We start from the raw sequence: 18,170 nt of genomic DNA, 5'->3' as shown, positions 1-18,170 counted from the left end.
GAGAGAGAGTTTACCAGAGCGCCTGCTGCAATGGTAGTTGACAGATAGTGAAAGATAAAAATGTGAAAATTGTTCCAAAACAACACACAAAACAGTTCTCTTGTAATTAAGATTAGTGCTTCTGAAAAATGCCAAACTGAAAGGACATGCAAGCCCTCTGATGTTTAGCAAAAAGCATAATAGATGAAAACTTCACGGCATTACTCCATCCATATGCTTCAACCCAGATCTGAAGAACAGACTGTGATTTCAGTGTATGGCCCATGAAGCTGATTTTTGTCAGACACCTACGCTCAAGGTCAAGTGTGAGAAATTTATGAGCTAGCACTATGCTACCCTGGTCATTGACAAAGGCAGACAAGGCTTATTTGCCTTATTTAGCAAAATGATTGCTAGTTCATCTAGACTCATCCATCATAGATTGTGAACGCAACCCATGAGCTGCAAACGTGCTACATTAAAATTATGTCTAATCATTAATATAGCTTTTAGTGGAATTCACTATAAAATAATTAAAGATTTTATTTGGTGAGTTCTGGGCTTTTTGCCTACTTCATGGGTCTTGACTTCCTTAGGCTTCTTCTAAAAGAAAATGTTCATAATATTTTTAAAGGCCTATAATAGTTAAAGGTGTAGGTGTTAATTATCCACATTTTTTTTTAAAAGCAAGTCTTGCTGCCTAAGTGTATCAATGTCTAAATACATTGCAGAGAAATCTTGAGGTTTTTCTCCCAATCCCCTTCCTGTGCAGCTATCTGGGAACAAATGAATAAGAGACCTGACAGGCCAATCAGGCTAAAGTAAATTAACAGAACTTGTTTGGGGGGGGGGGGGGGAAATGTCTTGTAGAGATTTATTTACAAACTATTTTATTGAAGTTTAGGGAGCTTACTTGGCAATAGTTCACCTAGTTCTATTTCCTAGTGAATAATTTATTCAAGTTTTGTTTTCTCTGGTCACAAGTTAATTATGACCAGACTTTGATTTTTCAAATGGTTATTCAGAAAGTTATATAAATATATTTCAGCCTAAAGGCCCTTCAAGGACCAATCACCTCTGCTGTGTCTTCAACATTTGTTAGTTATTCACATTGTGCAGATGGTCATACTAAGTTATTGTGTAGCATTTCTGATCTGTGATTAGATTTTTCGTTTTGTTGGTTTAAAAAAGGTGAGAAGTAGTTCTCCATGAACACACAAGTATTCAAGCACCTTTTGCTTTCCACTGACATCCTTAGAAACAGAAGTATTTGAATGGATGTTCATAGATTTGGATCGAATACTTCAGAAACTCTTTGTCACTTAGTCCATGGCTATTTTCTGTATCACTGCTTTACAGTATATGCCCAATTTAACTAAAAATATGCTTCCAAATGGTTTATCAAAAATGGCATTGCCGAAGTGCCTTCTCATGTCAGTACAAGTATTATATAAGCTTTTGTTTACAATGATTATTGACAGCAACCGAAAAAGGACAGAGTTTACCACTTAGAGTACAAGACATCAATGCTTTCTTACACATACCACTAGATATGGCCCTTCAAATGTTGTCACTTCCACTCACGTTAAATGAGGTTACATCAGTATCTTAAGTACTCTCTTGCATCTCTAATTACCAAAAGAAACACTTTGAACACCATCTACTGTATTCAATTATCTAGTGATTGGTAATACTTGGTCTAAGTGTTGGTGGCCTGTGATATACATCAGGTCCAGACTAGATCTAGTGGTTCCCACTGGCCTTAAGCTTTGTGAATCTGAAACAGTCGAGATTTTAAAGGGTCCACTCTACTGTTACAGAAGGGCAACCTCCAAGACTCATTTCTTTTAGTTTTGCTCCATATTACATACCAGCCTTTGATTACTGCTTCCATCTCCCTTTAATTTAGGGGAAAATAAATTAGATTTAGAGAAATGAATTGGTCTTACAGTATAAATCAGACTCAATAAAGTTAACACAAGCTTGTCTCGCTACTGCTTGCAAATTACAATATTATATTTATTTGAATGTTGGGAAAAAGTTAAGTACTATTCTAAATGAAGCTCTTGGCAGCTACTCCCATTTAATTTTTTACTAATGAGTAAAGCTTGGCTAATAAAGTAGTACAAATCACCATCCAGACCGTTGAATTGGAAAAACAGACATTGGATTAAATTCAGAGGTAATGAGTAAGGACATCGCTTACACCTATTTATTAGAGCTGGGGGGGAGGGGGGCGGTTTCCCCAGCCTGTGAGAATTTTTGAAAATTTTCCACTCATCCTGAATCTGGACTGATAATCCAAACAAAAATTCAGTTTGGGTCAAATGAAACCCCATTTCATGTAGTTAATTTTGAAGTTTTGTTTTCATTTGTTGCTTTTTTGGAACTTTTAGTATAAAGTTAGAATTTTGAAACAAAGTCAGACAACCAAACCATGTTGTGAACATGTCAAAACTCGACAGCAGGACACTTCAATAAATTTTGGAACTTTTTTCAAATGAAGGGATTCATCAGAACCAATCCCATACGCAACCCCAAACATTTTTGGTTTTAGCAAATCAGCATTGCGCAACAAAAGAGATTAGTCAGAAAATTCCCACCCAACTCTACCATTTATCTCCAGTACTGGCAGAATGGATGCAATCCTAGTGGCAAGCTGTGACATTTAGTTCCCCCTTATCAGAGGGGCTTACAAACCCAGGGTTTGGACCACTCTCTACTAGTAACTCATCAGTTCCACATCACCTGTGAAAAAGTTATTTTCCCTTGCTGTTGTATCCCACATCCCCATTCTGCTGTGCTGCTAAAACTAAATTGAATCTTGATCCCTGAAGCACCATGACTGGTATTCATCCTGTTCCACTATATTGCATGCTAAAAAAGCAGACCACCACTAGAGTAGAGTAAATTGGATGGGTCAGGAAGGAGGGGAAAGGAGACACCACGACACCAATGAGGCTTCTCTCAATTGTCATGCAAGTTCTTTGCCTGCAAGAGTTCTTTCAATGGAGCAGGAACACAACTGAGTAGTTTGAAATTAAGAAGAACCCAAACCTGCACTGCTGCTCTGTTGGTTTCTAGATACTTTAGTTGCAACACTACTCTAGAAATTGTCCGATAACAGTGCTATGACATCAATCCAGCACCCACTAAAGTCAACAGGAGTCAGTGTTACATGATCTAATCAGCAGCTACATATTGTCCCTAACTGATGTCCCTGCTTCTGCCCAAAGAAGAAATGTGACAGACTAGCTAATGTACAATCAACGAGTGAGAAACTGTGGTATAGCTAGATCTACGCCTCAGATGCTCTCTGAAAAACATTGGCTTCGCTTCTAAGCATGTCTAAGCAGGGCAGAAAAGGTGGGGGAGTTGCGTTGTATGTAAGAGAGCAGTATGACTGCTCAGAGCTCCAGTATGAAACTGCAGAAAAACCTGAGAGTCTCTGGATTAAATTTAGAAGTCTGAACAACAAGGGTGATGTCGTGGTGGGAGTCTGCTACAGACCACCAGACCAGGGGGATGAGGTGGACGAGGCTTTCTTCCAGCAACTAACAGAAGTTGCTAGATCACAGGCCCTGGTTCTCATGGGTGACTTTAATCACCCTGATATCTGCTGGGAGAGCAATACAGCAGTTCACAGACAATCCAGGAAGTTTCTGGAAAGCGTAGGGGACAATTTCCTGGTGCAAGTGCTGGAGGAACCAACTCGGGGAAAAGCTCTTCTTGACCTGCTGCTCACAAACAGGGAAGAAATAGTAGAGGAAGCAATAGTGGATGGGAACCTGGGAGGTAGTGACCATGAGATGGTCGAGTTCAGGATTCTGATACAAGGAAGAAAGGAGAGCAGCAGAACAGAGACCCTGGACTTCAGAAAAGCAGAGTTCGACTCCCTCAGGGAACTGATGGGCAAGGTCCCCTGGGAGAATAACATGACGGGGAAAGGAGTCGAGGAAAGCTGGCTGTATTTTAAAGAATCCTTATTGAGGTTGCAGGAACAAACCATCCCGATGTGTAGGAAGAAAAGTAAATATGGCAGGCGACTAGCTTGGCTTAACAGTGAAATCCTTGCTCGTCTTAAACACAAAAAAACAGCTTACAAGAAGTGGAAGATTGGACAAATAGCCAGGGAGGAGTATAAAAGTATTGCTCAGGCATGCAGAAGTGAAATTAGGAAGGCCAAATCATGCTTGGAGTTGCAGCTAGCCAGAGATGTCAGGAGTAACAAGAAGGGTTTCTTCAGGTATGTTAGCAACAAGAAGAAAAAGTCAAGGAAAGTGTGGGCCCCTTGCTGAATGAGGGAGGGAACCTAGTGACGGAGGATGTGGAGAAAGCTAGTGTACTCAATGCTTTTTTTGCCTCTGTCTTCACAGATAAGGTCAGCTCCCAGACAGCTGCACTCTGCAGCACGGTATGGGGAGGAGGTGACCAGCTCTCTGTGGAGAAAGAAGTAGTTCGGGACTATTTAGAAAAGCTGGACGAGCACAAGTCCATGGGGCCGGATGCGCTGCATCCGAGGGTGCTAAAGGAGTTGGCCGATGAGATTGCAGAGCCATTGGCCATTATCTTTGAAAAATCATGGCGATTGGGGGAGGTCCCCGGATGACTGGAAAAAAAGCAATGTAGTGCCCATCTTTAAAAAAGGGAAGAAGGAAGATCCAGGGAACTACAGGCCAGTCAGTCTCACCTCAGTCCCTGGAAAAAATCATGGAACAGGTCCTCAAGGAATCAATTCTGAACCACTTAAAGGAGGGGAAAGTGATCAGGAACAGTCAGCATGGATTCACCAAGGGCAAGTCATGCCTGACTAACCTAATTGCCTTCTATGATGAGATAACCGGTTCTGTGGATGAGGGGAAAGCAGTGGATGTGCTATTTCTGGACTTCAGCAAAGCTTTTGATACAGTCTCCCACAGTATTCTTGCCAGCAAGTTAAAGAAGTATGGGCTGGATGAATGGACAGTAAGGTGGATAGAAAACTGGCTAGATGGTCAGGCTCAATGGGTAGTGATCAATGGTTCCATGTCTAGTTGGCAGCCGGTATCAAGTGGAGTGCCCCAAGGGTCGGTGCTGGGGCCGGTTTTGTTCAATATCTTCATTAACGATCTGAATGATGGTGTGGACTGCACCCTTAACATGTTTGCAAATGACACTAAACTGGGTGGAGTGGTTGATACACTGAAGGGTAGGGATAGGATACAGAGGGACCTAGACAAATTAGAGGATTGGGCCAAAAGAAATATGATGAGGTTCAACAAGGACAAGTGCAGAGTCCTGCACTTAGGATGGAAGAATCCCATGCACTGCTACAGACTAGGGACCGAATGGCTGGGCAGCAGTTCTGCAGAAAAGGACCTAGGGGTTACGGTGGACGAAAAGTTGAATATGAGTCAACAGTGTGCCCTTGTTGCCAAGAAGGCTAATGGCATTTTGGGTTGTATAAGTAGGGGCATTTCCAGCAGATCGAGGGATGTGATCATTCCCCCTCTATTCAGCACTGGTGAGGCCTCATTTGGAGTCTTGTGTCCAGTTTTGGGCCCCACACTACAAGAAGGATGTGGAGAGTGTCCAGTGGAGGGCAACAAAAATGATTAGGGGGCTGGAGCACATGACTTATGAGGAGAGGCTGAGGGAACTGGGATTGTTTAGCCTGCAGAAGAGAAGAATGAGGGGGGATTTAATAGCTGCTTTCAACTACCTGAAAGGGGGTTCCAAAGAGGATGGATCTAGACTGTTCTCAGTGGTAGAAGATGACAGAACAAGGAGTAATGGTCTCAAGTTGCAGAGGGGGAGGTTTAGGTTGGACATTAGGAAAAACTTTTTCACTAGTAGGGTGGTGAAGAACTGGAATGGGTTACCTAGGGAGGTGGTGAAATCTCCTTCCTTAGAGGTTTTTAAGGTCAGGCTTGACAAAGCCCTGGCTGGGATGATTTAGTTGGGTTTGGTCCTGCTTTGAGCAGGGGGTTGGACTAGATGACCTCCTGAGGTCCCTTCCAACCCTGAGATTCTATGCCTGACTCTAGGCTTTGAAATGGCCTAGAAGGTAGAGCACCAGATGTGCTTAAAGCTAGCATAGTATCACTATCACTTTTCTCCTCTTACTGGTGGTGGCAGTCTGCTCAGCAAAATAAGGTAATGCACAAGAAAGGCTAATATTTGGTCCACATGCACCATAAACTTCAGGATTGGGTGTACAAGTCTCCCAGCGTGCAGTAAGGGGCCCTATACATGGTGTAATAAAGGAGTAATGAGCCAGTAGCTGAAGAAACTGCAGTATTATGCAAAGATACAAGTGGATATTGAGGAGATAAAGAGGCGAAGAGGCTAATTTCTTTTTTCCTTTCCTACTCCAGTGCTAGAGACACAGGCTTAATTAAAGTATATCAAGCACATAGGGTGATCTACCATTTAAAAGATGATGCACATATTAGCTGTAATCCTTCCCTTTAGTTATTAATTCAATAATTTATGCAATATCTAAACAGATATACATTTTCCATGGCCAACTACAATTGTCCTCTGAAGATTTTCAGAACTCATTCTTTTCTTGAAGTATTCACAGCGGTTCTCCAAGGAGGGTGGGGGAAGAAGAGAAACTACAGTGTTTCATGATGGATGTTTTTTCACAGAGGCCACTCTTATTGGTCTCCCGAATGGATGATTTTTAAAACTGACCTGCCTCCTATGTAGTTTACATATTTAGAATCACCACAGACACCTTTTTAGCTTGAACTGAAACCTAAGAATATGAGACCTATTGTAAAGTAATCAAAAGCACCTACGTGACTTACAAGCCCAAGTCCCATTTTCAAAAGAGACAGTACTATAATTTGTTTTGAAAATGTTACCCCTTGACATTATGCACCTTGCTTTAGAATATTGGCTTAGAATATTTTTTAAAAAGGATTAGAACTTTTCTCCTCCAAATAGCTTTTCTGTGTTTTCTTCCCCTAACATTCAACTTGCATTTTATACATCTAGAATAAGCATACTTGATTTGGACTGTGTTTGCATCAGACAAAACAAACATTATTCTGATGATTGTGAATTATGGTACTGTCCTCAGATACTCCTTGTCTGTTTAAGAAAGAAGTTGTAGTAAAAGTTCATTGAAGAAAGTGGATGTTCTAAATAGTTCATTAATTACTGCATACTCCAAGTTTTGAAAGCAGAAACTGCATTTTCAGGTATAGGGAGAATTCTCTCTAAATAAGTTCTATCTTCGATACTCTGGTTCATAGAAGCATCTGAATGCCTCACAATCTAATGTATTTATCCATCATCATGAGTGTGAGGTAGGGCAGTGCTATTATCCCCATTTTACAAGTGAGGAACTGGGTCACAGAGAAGCGCAGTCACTTGATCAAGATCAAACAGCAAGCCTGTGGTGGAGCAGGGACTTGAATGAAGGCCTCAAGTCCTAGACTACTGCCCTAGTCACTGGGCCATCCTTCCTCTGTTGCTACAAGTGGTGCGGTCTCTCACAGCAAGCTTGCTCTCAGTCTTCACACTTTCCTTGTTCTAATCTTCACCACATTCAGAGTCTTTGCAGCATCCTTGGGGAGGGAGGCCACAGTTCCTACACATAGAACAAGCACTCCAACATTTCTATACTGTTCTCACCTTCCTAGAAGTCAGGAACAGTTTCTTTCCTCAGAGCTGCTAGTGTTTATCCACTAGTGTCAATTCACAGTCACTTAATTAAACAGCTGGTTGATTAGAGAACAACAACAAACAGAAATACAATGAAAATGTAGCTAGGTTGGGTTAGCTAGCTAGACCCAAATTCTGTTTTAAGTTACAAGTTACCAGAGTGGTCAAGTTGCCATATGAGGTTGCACAATCTTTTGTACTCATACCATCTTATATGCTGCAATACCATCAGCTCCCAATCTAAAGGTTGGTAGGGTCAGTCAGTATTTTGATGGGAACCCCTAGAAGACCTACATATTGCACAAAGTTGTACTAGTGTTTGTGATGACATTCCCCTCTGAGGTGGTCTTCACAGCTAGAAGAGGTTATTCCCCACAGTAGATTGCTAATTTGATAGAAAATCTGAGTGGCATAGGTAGTTTTTGCCTCAGTGTGCATAGCTGAGGCTATACTCCCACATACATCAGAGATTTACCTCCACCGGCTACAAGGAAGTAAACGTTATGCCTTGTAAAATTCTAGTGGAGACATCAAGAGAGATCTCATGTTGAAATAAAACAAAAACAAAAAAAGAGACATCAATTTTTGCACTGAGACATAGCCGAAATCTGTACTGAAATAGTGCCCCATCTTGTGGTAGGGTATCACAGTAATGCAAAGGAGATGTAAAATTTGACCACGTGTGGGCATTAAAAAAATCCCAGAATTCACAGACAATTTTAAAGTTCATGATATGCTAAACACCCATCTTTCAAACTAAATGGAAGGTGCAGTTAGGCCCCTTTATGGGGCAAGATGGGTGGAGACAGTAAAAGCTGCCTGTCACAGTTCAAGACAACTGCACCTGCATTACTCCAACAAAGGCACCCACTTTCAGGCTTCTGGTTCCCCAACCATCACCTCTCCTTGGTGAAGACCAGAGTTTATTCAGGCTGCACAGCTGCATGCCTACACTGACTTCCCAAGCAAGACAGACTGCCTCTGCTTTTCTACTCAGAGGCTATAATGGTCCACAGTTATGAAGTACCACACAGCTTTTCCTAAGCAAGCACACTTATTGTTAAGCAGAAAGCATTAGAGAGAAAAACATTAAAACAAGAGAACCTATATGCATGCCAATATACTTACCCAAGATCCCCCCAGCTCCAGCGAGGCCTCTGGTAGGAGACAGCCCTTCAAATCCCACCAAGAGGTTTTTGTGGTTACAAGTTCATAACTGCCTTGGCTCAAAAGGAGCACCCCCATTAATCTGACAGTCACTCCTTTATACAGTTTAGGTGCCTAATGTTCTCCTCACACAACAGGTGGTCTTCAGACAAAGGTCCCCTCCTCAGGGCAAAGCACCAAAAGGCTTGCACAATTGGAAGCAATATATTTGCCTACACCTCCCCTAGAGATTTCCTGAGAAACCCGTTTAATCTGCCAAACTAGAATGAACTTTTTAAGTTGTTTCATATAGCCCTTTAATGCTCACAAAACTTACCAGGGTTTACATTAGTCATGTCTCAAGAGGGGAGACAATACATAAATATTTTGCATGTTTAATACAATGAATTCCTAAAATATTTAAACTTAATAAAGTTTGTCCAGGATATTGCAGAAACTTGCCATATCTGTCATACTGCTGTCTGAGGCAATCAGCTGCATCGCAAAGCCTGAGCAGAGTTAAGCCCTTTATCTGGGGTGGGGGAGTGTTTCCCCAGGACTGTGTGCAAATTCAGAAGCTAGAGGATTGATTGCAGCTGTGTGTTAGAAGCAGAAAGCCATCAGACAGCAAGAGAAACAGCCATGAGAATGGCCTTCAGAGGCAACAGTGGGACAGAGCTCTTGGAAGGCTAGTGAAGCAGGTGTGGAAGCTGTGAGCAAGGAAAACTTTGTATATATTCTTTGTAAATAAACAGAATTGCACTAAAGAAATACCTGACTCTTATAATCAGTTTCTCCTTTTAACAGAAATAACTGAGCAAGGCCTTAAATATTGGGTAACCTCTCTGGACAAGGGGCAACATTATCATAATCAATGCTGCTGCTCTAGCAAGAAAACAGCAATTTTGCTATTTAATATTAGATTTGAGGGCCCCAATTTAGGAAGACACCTCTGCTCATAATAGCATTTCTGCAAACACTTAACTTTAAGCACCTTCTAAAGTCCTATTTAGCTTCCATGTCTTCAAATTGAGTTGGGCACTTGGATTCTTCCACGGAAGCCTTTGGATCCATGCATTTGAATCACAGGACAGAAGTTGGACCATAGTGATTGCTGAGTGCCACTGTACATCCAAATCTCTGACAAATCACTGCAGTTCATTGTCTATTTGATTCCCCGACCCTGTTAAAACACTGATTCTATCACGTTTGACAACCACATAAAAGATTTATGCTAAGTGTAAGTGCAAAACAGTTATACCATGTTGTAGAAGACTTTCATTATAGGTAGGATGAATGACATTTAAAAATCAGCAGATTATGCTTTTATAACCTTCAACACGAACACAATTTCATGTGCCTAGATGAAAAATAGAAACCCGACAACTGCCACTAGCCCTGACCAAGTATATTCCACACAGTTAAGCAGATGACAAAATAGCAAAACAAAATGGAATTTAAACAATGTTTTCTTTCCTATGTCAGTGAAGCACAAAGCCTGAGTCACATTTCAGTCATATCAATGTCTTCTGTTGACATACCATTGATAAAGCATTCCAAATAAGCTTCATTAGTTTCAAATAAAACATTCATTGTTTCTCTTTTGGGTTGTCATTCATTTGGCCATAAATATGCCATAGGATACAATTATCAGAATGCTACATACAACTTGGGCCATAGGAAAAGAATGCAAGAGATTTTCTTTTACAAAATAACGTCAAGCCTGACTATACATTAATTGAGCATGCAGGAATGATACCTCTGAAAAGTTTAAAGTGTCAAGGGATTTTTATCCTTTACATGTTGGGCCAGGTCCTCAGCTGATATAAATTAGCATAGCTCCATTTAAGTCAATGGAGGAGCTACACCAATTTATACCAGCTAAGTATCTAGCCTTTTTTATTCTATGGCCACTATTTGGTTTAATGGCCTGTATTTTTTAAGATATTCTATTTCTCAATTCACCCTTACAAGCCAAGGATGAGACACCTTATTTAGTAAATATTTAACATATAAGAACTTGATGAGTGTAAAACCACTAATGGAATCGCAACTTTGAGACTGTGCCCTCTAAAATCAGGTCCCTTTAAAAATTGAATAATATGTCCTTGAAGGTGAAGAGACTGACTCAAAAGGATAATAAATCAAAAGAAGTAGAGCTCAGCATCTGAGTAAGAAATTTTACTAGACAGGATCCCTGCCTTCATGAAAACTGAAGCCCTATTTCTGTTACAAAAAGGGTCAGATACACAATGGATGCGTGTTGAGATTGTTAAGCAGTTTCCCTAAAACCAGACAAGCTGAACATACTTTGTAAGCAAGCCCACTAGCAAGAGGCAGTTTGCACCTGCAGCTCTCCTTTATCAGTTATTGCTTTTATAATTTGGCAGAAGTTGAATTACCTCCTGGAAACAACAGGCAGGGAGACATTTCATATCACTCTTAGGGCCCTCTGGTCTGGGGGCTCAAGGAGAAAAGTTTTAAGGGCCTGCATGGCAGAGATTTTGTCATCTCCCTTGCAGGTTTTGTTTAGAGTCCCCAGAGAGCAAAGATACTGAAGAGAAATGGTGGAAGTGCCATTCTTTCCTCTGTCCAAGAGTCTGGGGATTTCAGCCCTTTCATTTTTAGTTCCTTCTCTTCAGGGAAGAAGTGAATTTATAAAAAGTATGCAATTATTTCAGTTTTATCTCCTTTCCTGTAAATCCCTGCAACACTCTGTCCTGCTAACCTTTCCCTGCTGTAGAAAGGAAACCATGTTTGCCTCTTGTGTTTGTTTTCTAATGCTTGTTTAAGGAATTAACTGAGGAAGAGACTGGGATAGTGAAACTGCAGCTCAGATAAGACACTTATCTTAAAAAAAAAATCTTTACCATTGTTTAGTTTTTAAGCTCATACATATAGAGGCACTTACCCGACTAGGGATGATACAGAAAATAACTAGTTCCTCTCTGATTCTTTCCACAAGAAATGAACTTCTTGACTTCAGCTACTTCTTGACAATTGGGTTCTATTGGACAACAGTCAGCCCAGGTGTTACTAATTTAAGGAGTCTCAGGCGCAGCAATGACCATTTAGCAGAAGCTGACATAGCATAGTCACTTTAACACACACACACTCCCTCTCTTCCTCTGCCTGCATCCTCAAAAAAGCCCTGAAGCACTAGCCTGTAGTTCATTCTATGCAGGAACATTAAGGAAGTAAACTGGTGAAGAGAAGTTTGCTATAAGAAAGCACTAAAGCTACAGTCAGAGGCCCTAAAATCCAAGTCTTTCATGAGTGAAAGTCAGACTTCAATCAGTGGGTTTACCCTAAAGGAAGTGAGATCAGAATCAGGCTTGTAGCATCTTGGTATTGTCTGAATTTAAGTAAACTATAATCCATGAATATTTTAGTTTTGTTAATGTATATTTATTGCTTCTACATTTTGCTGCAGCACATATACTTTGCAAACACTTTTTTATTTGGCTGGTGACAATAACAAACCACTTGCTTTTCTGAGTCAGTCCCACTGAAGTCAAGTAGATCCCATTTAGCCCTTAAATACAGTCATATCTCATAACAAATAGAAAACACACTGGATGTCATACTTCTCTTTGCTTTGTCATTGCTACAGTGTACTTTGAAAATACTTAAGCCATTGTTAATGTTGTCTCTCACCACCACCATATATTGTCAATCACATTTTCATAACCTATATTTATGAAATGCAACAAGAAATTCTCGGGGCCTATTAAGACACAGAAGTAGAGAGCTAACGCCCTCAAGCCTTCCCTCCCTCCCCCCTTAGGCTCCAATCGTATAATCCAATCTGCATGGACTGACCTATCTGAAACACCTTTGAATTCACAGTGGTGTTACATAGGCCCTTATGTCTTCCCTCAACACAAAGGAGTTTTAATAAATACAAAGAGAAGCAGAGAGTAATGTCACTTCTGAGTGAGGAAGGGGACCCCAATAAAAAGGGAGATCAAATAATTAGGGACACTTAGGGCTACGTAACCCTTTCCACTATATAGTTCAAAAGGGAAGTAGGAATTAAAATAGTTACATGTGGAACTTTAATCTTCCTGGAACACATCTAAGCACAGAGACTTCTCCCCTTTGCAATTAGGACACAAGAAGTGAACTCAGTTTGAGTGTACTATTGATACTAAAAATGAGACACATAAATGTTTACATAAATGTAACACTGAAGTAAAGAAAAGCAAGGGTATAAGCATTATTCATTATGGCCCTGATCCTGCAAGCTCCTGCAAAAGGGTAGACCCGAGTTCAGTTGAAGCCAGATTGATTTCAGTGGTTTGCCTATGCAGATCCAGTGTCTGGACTCAGGCCTAATATTCTGGAACTTCTGCACCATGACTGAGAGTTTTCACCAGAACCAAAACATATCTAAGGTATGGGAGAACCATACTTTCCAATAAATGGAACACACTATGTTAGAGGAAAATCAAATTCAAAGTAAACACCTTCAGTACATCAAGTGAGCATTGACAGCATTTGAATTATAAGTGGATGTAACTGGATTCCTTAAGTGACAGCTAAGAGAGTGGGGAAGATAAAAGGATGCAAGGTGTGTATATTATATATATTTTAAACAAAGATTAGTAATTCATTTTAAAAGATGAGGAACAGGAATGGCTCTACCTCTGAATATATTAAATGAATACATCGATGTGAAACTTGAACTGCTGGGATTGTTATGTGTCACCTCCAGTGTTGTCAGAAATGTGCTGCACTGTAATGTGACTGATGCGTCCTGACATGACACAGCCAAGTGTCAAAGACAATGGGAACAGAAGTTTGTTTTTTAGTAACCAGCATGAGCAACATCTTACTTTGAGATTTTGCAATTTTTTTTAAAATGACCCAGTATAGTCAAAGTAGAATGTTATTTTAACAAGAAATAATCAGGAAGTTGGGAGAAAAATGGGAATAAAACTTTTAACCCAAAAAGAAAGATCGTAGTACACTAGGGATGATCAAATAATTAGGGATCCGATGTTGCCTCATCAAAGGGAGCACATAGAGCTCCCAACCACACTCATGGAAGCTATGAGGCTGTAAATTAGGGAAGACAGACTATTGTCTTTTAAAGAAGAGACTGGATCTCTTTGTACGGAGAATTTCAAATACATTTTAATGTTGTGGTTAGTGTAGATTTATTTCTATTCATCGCTCTTCTGACGGAAATTGCTATAATAAACTTTCAAAGACTATTTCTTTATAAAATCTTTATGTCAACCAGCTCAAAAAGAGTGCAGGCTAGGAGGGGAAAAAAAGCCATAGGAGAGCCAGGAAAGTTATGGCTTCAAAGCAGCAAGAGTTTGTTAAACTAAGCAGTCAATGAAGCCTATTAGAGTGCATCCTGGTGCTGCAGATTTATACAAGCTAATTAACAAAGTGTCCTTAAATTTATCTTAACATATTCAGCCCAGGAAGTACTTTGAAGAGAAGACACCAATCTTGTCAGCTGGTTATAAATTCAAATAGGTACTTCAAGGACAAAGAAATAGGGCTTTTAGGTTGAATGATCTTCCAGTAGCTTCACTTCTAGCGTGGATAGCTCAGTCTTTGACCATATTTATTATGAATCTTTATTTAGAAGCTAACAAACAAGTGTGGCCAGAAAAGAAGAATCCCAAAACATTATAAACCACCACCAAGTCCAGTAAATAACTGCAAGGACATCACATCCCTCCCAAGATGAGGGACAATCCTACAAACCATTTCTTGTATAAATAGCCTCACCAGCATCAAAGAGACTACTTCAAGGAGGAAGAACCAGGAGTAAACAGTTGCAGGATGGGGCTCCAAAAGAATACACAAGAACAAGACAATCAGAATACTTTGAGGAAAACTAAGCACAAACACAGTATAAAGATGACATACTGGTTGCAGTTAATGCACTTTATGTGCAACTTCACTAGACACTTTCAGTTCAGCGATCCAAAAATTATCCATCTCCTGGTTAACGCTACCTATAAGCTCTGCAAATCCTCCCACTTAATTTCTCAGCTCACCATGACCAGTCCCAGTTTAAAGTCTCTTAAATACTATTTTCTGTAACAGCTGTTTTCTGACTTTTTAAGCAGACATGGACCTGCAGGTGAACCTAGCCTTACCTTTCCCCAACTGGGTGTCAACCAATTCACTTGCACAGATCAGGCAACAAGAAGCCAAGCGAAACCAAACTAGTCAAAAGAAACAATGGTCACTTCCTGTGATGAAGCACCAAGGAAGGCAGGCACACCTACAGCAACAAATTAAAGGCCCTTACCTCAGGGCCCAGCTTCAGCTCTCCCAAACTGAAAGTCCAGAAAAAAGTCTCCTTGCCTGGTCAACTCATCTTCCAGAGCTTGTGGGGGAACTCTGCCTCTTGCAGGCTTCTCATCAGACCCTCCCCCATGTAACTTAATCTTCCAATAGATAACTAGGGCAGAGCAGGGAGTCTCCTTAATTGCACCCAGGCTGTTCTGAGCTCCAGGCTGAGCTGTAAACGGGTAGCACACTCCTTCACAGACACCTCACTAGTGCAAACCTTACAACATAATTAATGAGCTCAGAATTTAGAATCAACAAGGAAATTATGTTGCCCAAGGTACTTTCTGATCTCATATAGTCTGTTTGCCAGCAACTCTACTATCCATCTGTTATTGCCCCAAAGGGTCCGAGGTACTCTGCAAGAACGAGACCGACTCCACACTGAGAGTAATTGGCTTTAATGAAGGTAAAGTGACACATCTGCAACGGGGACCCCAAGCGTTGCTGTCACTGAGACGGGGACCCAGCGCCCTGTAGCTCGGCCTGGGGTGAAGTCCGAAAACAAACACAAAGCATGCTCATTTTATACAAAACAGCAGCATATCAGCTCATACATAATGCAATAGAAACTCTCCACCCTCCGGGGCTGCCCCCCTGGCCAACAGCCAGGGGCTAGCCACGCAGCAGTCCCAGCCGGCTGCGGCAGGTTAAAGCTAGCATGCTGTGTCCTACAATAACCGGAGGCTGAGAAAGCGGAACTGCCTAAGCTAAGCCGTAACAGAATCTTCCGTGGTTCCCTAGCCTCCTACACCATCTTATTCCCAATACAGCATCCATATTTTTGCAGCACATAATTCCCTACAGATAATAGACCAGCATCACCACTGTGCTACTCCACTTTGGCACTGGCATAACTCCAATGAAATGAAAGATGTAAACAACTGGAGAGACACAGTGATGAATAAGGGTAACATTTTTCATAAAACGTGGAGCGTTGCAATGTAGACTTAAGAAATACTTAAATTGTCAACTCATTGGGGCAAGGATCATCTTTTTGTTCTGTTTGCACAGTGCCTAGCATAGTGGGGAACTGGTCCATGACTACGGGCCCTAGATGCTATGGCAATACAGTTAATAGATAACCTGTGGTAATGACTCCATAGTTAAGGCTTCAGTGCTACAGTTTACAAAGGGACATGGTGTATTCTCCATCACTGACATTTTTTAAATCATGATTGGCTGTTTTTCTAAAAGACATGCTTTAGGAATTATTTTAGGGAAGTTCTATGGCCTGTATTCTACAGGAGGTCAGACTGATGATCACAATGATCACTTCTGGCTGTGGAATCTGAGTCTACAATTGAGCACGGAGGCAGATTGCTAGGCCCATATGGAACCCCACAGACTTCGGTGAAGGCTATGAAATCTGTGGGAGAGCCATGGCAATCTCCCCACATGCCCTCACTAGCAGGATGAAAGCCTAAGACTGTAGCTTGCTTTCCATTCTAGGCCTGATTTAACTCACATCTTCCATGTTCCTATGGAAGAGGGAAATCTCTTTTTGCCTGAGATTTGGCGTACATGGTCTTTAGCCAGGGTAGAATATGTTATTAGAAAATTTGGGGAAACTGACAAGTCTCTGGCTGGGTTTTCAAATGAGCTTAAGGGAATTAAGTGCCTGATTCCTATTGAAATTCAATAAGATATAGATGCCTAGCTTCCTTTAGGTTCCAGGGAAAATCCAGGTCTATTGGCCATGCTAAAAGAAATTTAACAATACAGCTTTATAAATACTTACAGTCAATTAGATTCAGTTTAAATAATCTCAGGCCTTTTCTGTAATATAATATTTTATAAAAACATTATTTTGTTAATGTTAGAACTATCCAAAATTCCTAAAATACAATACAGCTGTAGCCTACAGTTCACATGTAAAGCTAACTGATTTGCATTCAGACAGTTATTCCAACAATTTGAAATGTTGCATTCACATCTTAAATGAAAAATATTTTTGTTTTTTTTATTTCTTGTAAATTGTGCTCTTGTTTAATCCCTCTTCTATTGACATTATTTTAAAGCATGGTTATTTGGAGATAATACAGGATATGTTATAAGCCAACTGATATTTCAACTATCACAGCAAATTACAATCATTTGAGTCACGGTACTATGAAGCTCAAAGATCTGCTGTGCATCATAGTAATATTCCCAGTGATATCTACTCTCTTCCACTGTAATAGTCATAATATAGTGTTTACTGCCTCTGACCTACTTCATCCTCTTCAACTGTGTTCTACTTAAGGCATGATTGTGAAAACAGAGGATAGCGAGGGAAAAGAAATGATTCAGTGGGCATAATTCTCTGATGGTGTATTTTAAACCAGCTCTTTTTAAGTGGATGGAGCTGCACCAGTTCACACCAGCAGAGGATTTTGTTTTGCTTTTCCTTAACGAGTTAGAGATAGCAAATATACTCAGTTTACAAATAAAAACACATTTTTTCTAAACACCAGCACTACATTTTCTACTTGGCTATGGGATTTTTTATTATTATCATCATCACCAATGATAGAGATTCTGGGAGCAGAAATGAACTGATAATTTTATTAATGATGCATGAAGCAAAATAGAATACATCTTACTCTTCCATAGCTACAGCATATTGTCTCCAGCAAGCTGGCCATCCTAAGAACTTGTTTTTGTTGTTACAATGAAATCTAAATTGTTTATATTTTGTTCTGGCATCTCCCATGGTTTTTACACATATACCAAAAATAATCATGAAATAAAACAGGAAGATGGAACTACAGTAATAAAATAGTTGTACCATACATTGTAAGCCCCACAGCAATTACTTATTCCATTGCGTGGTGAACTCTTAACAAAATGAATTGCTGTTTCACTTAACATGAGCTGCAAATTTAGGACACATGGCCAGAGATCCGCAAGTTATTAGTTCTTCATCAGGTGATGCAAATAGCCTAACAATAGCACACTAAGTTTGTCACAAGTTTTTATATAGGGATCCACAGAGGATACAAAACCACAGTCTACTTACAGTTACTGCAAGCTAAACAACAAGCTCATTTATTGTTTTAACTACATACTCAAAATGTTGGTACAAC

At 40.3% G+C, this 18,170-nt stretch overlaps 1 long non-coding RNA gene across 1 annotated transcript in view; it reads right to left on the bottom strand.

Moving 5' to 3' along the window:
- LOC123374672 overlaps positions 1-15,180 on the bottom strand; it is a 263,834-nt gene extending 248,654 nt beyond the window's left edge. Inside the window, exon 1 of the long non-coding RNA XR_006581152.1 lies at positions 15,062-15,180. This is a non-coding gene — a long non-coding RNA (uncharacterized LOC123374672). The remainder of the gene's footprint in view (positions 1-15,061) is intronic.
- Positions 15,181-18,170: the final 2,990 nt, after the last annotated feature.

Source organism: Mauremys mutica, chromosome 7, assembly GCF_020497125.1.
Source record: "Mauremys mutica isolate MM-2020 ecotype Southern chromosome 7, ASM2049712v1, whole genome shotgun sequence".
In the NCBI taxonomy this organism is placed as follows: Eukaryota; Metazoa; Chordata; order Testudines; family Geoemydidae; genus Mauremys; species Mauremys mutica.
Note: the sequence above shows the minus strand (reverse complement) of the source record. Positions and strands in the feature narration are given on the sequence as shown.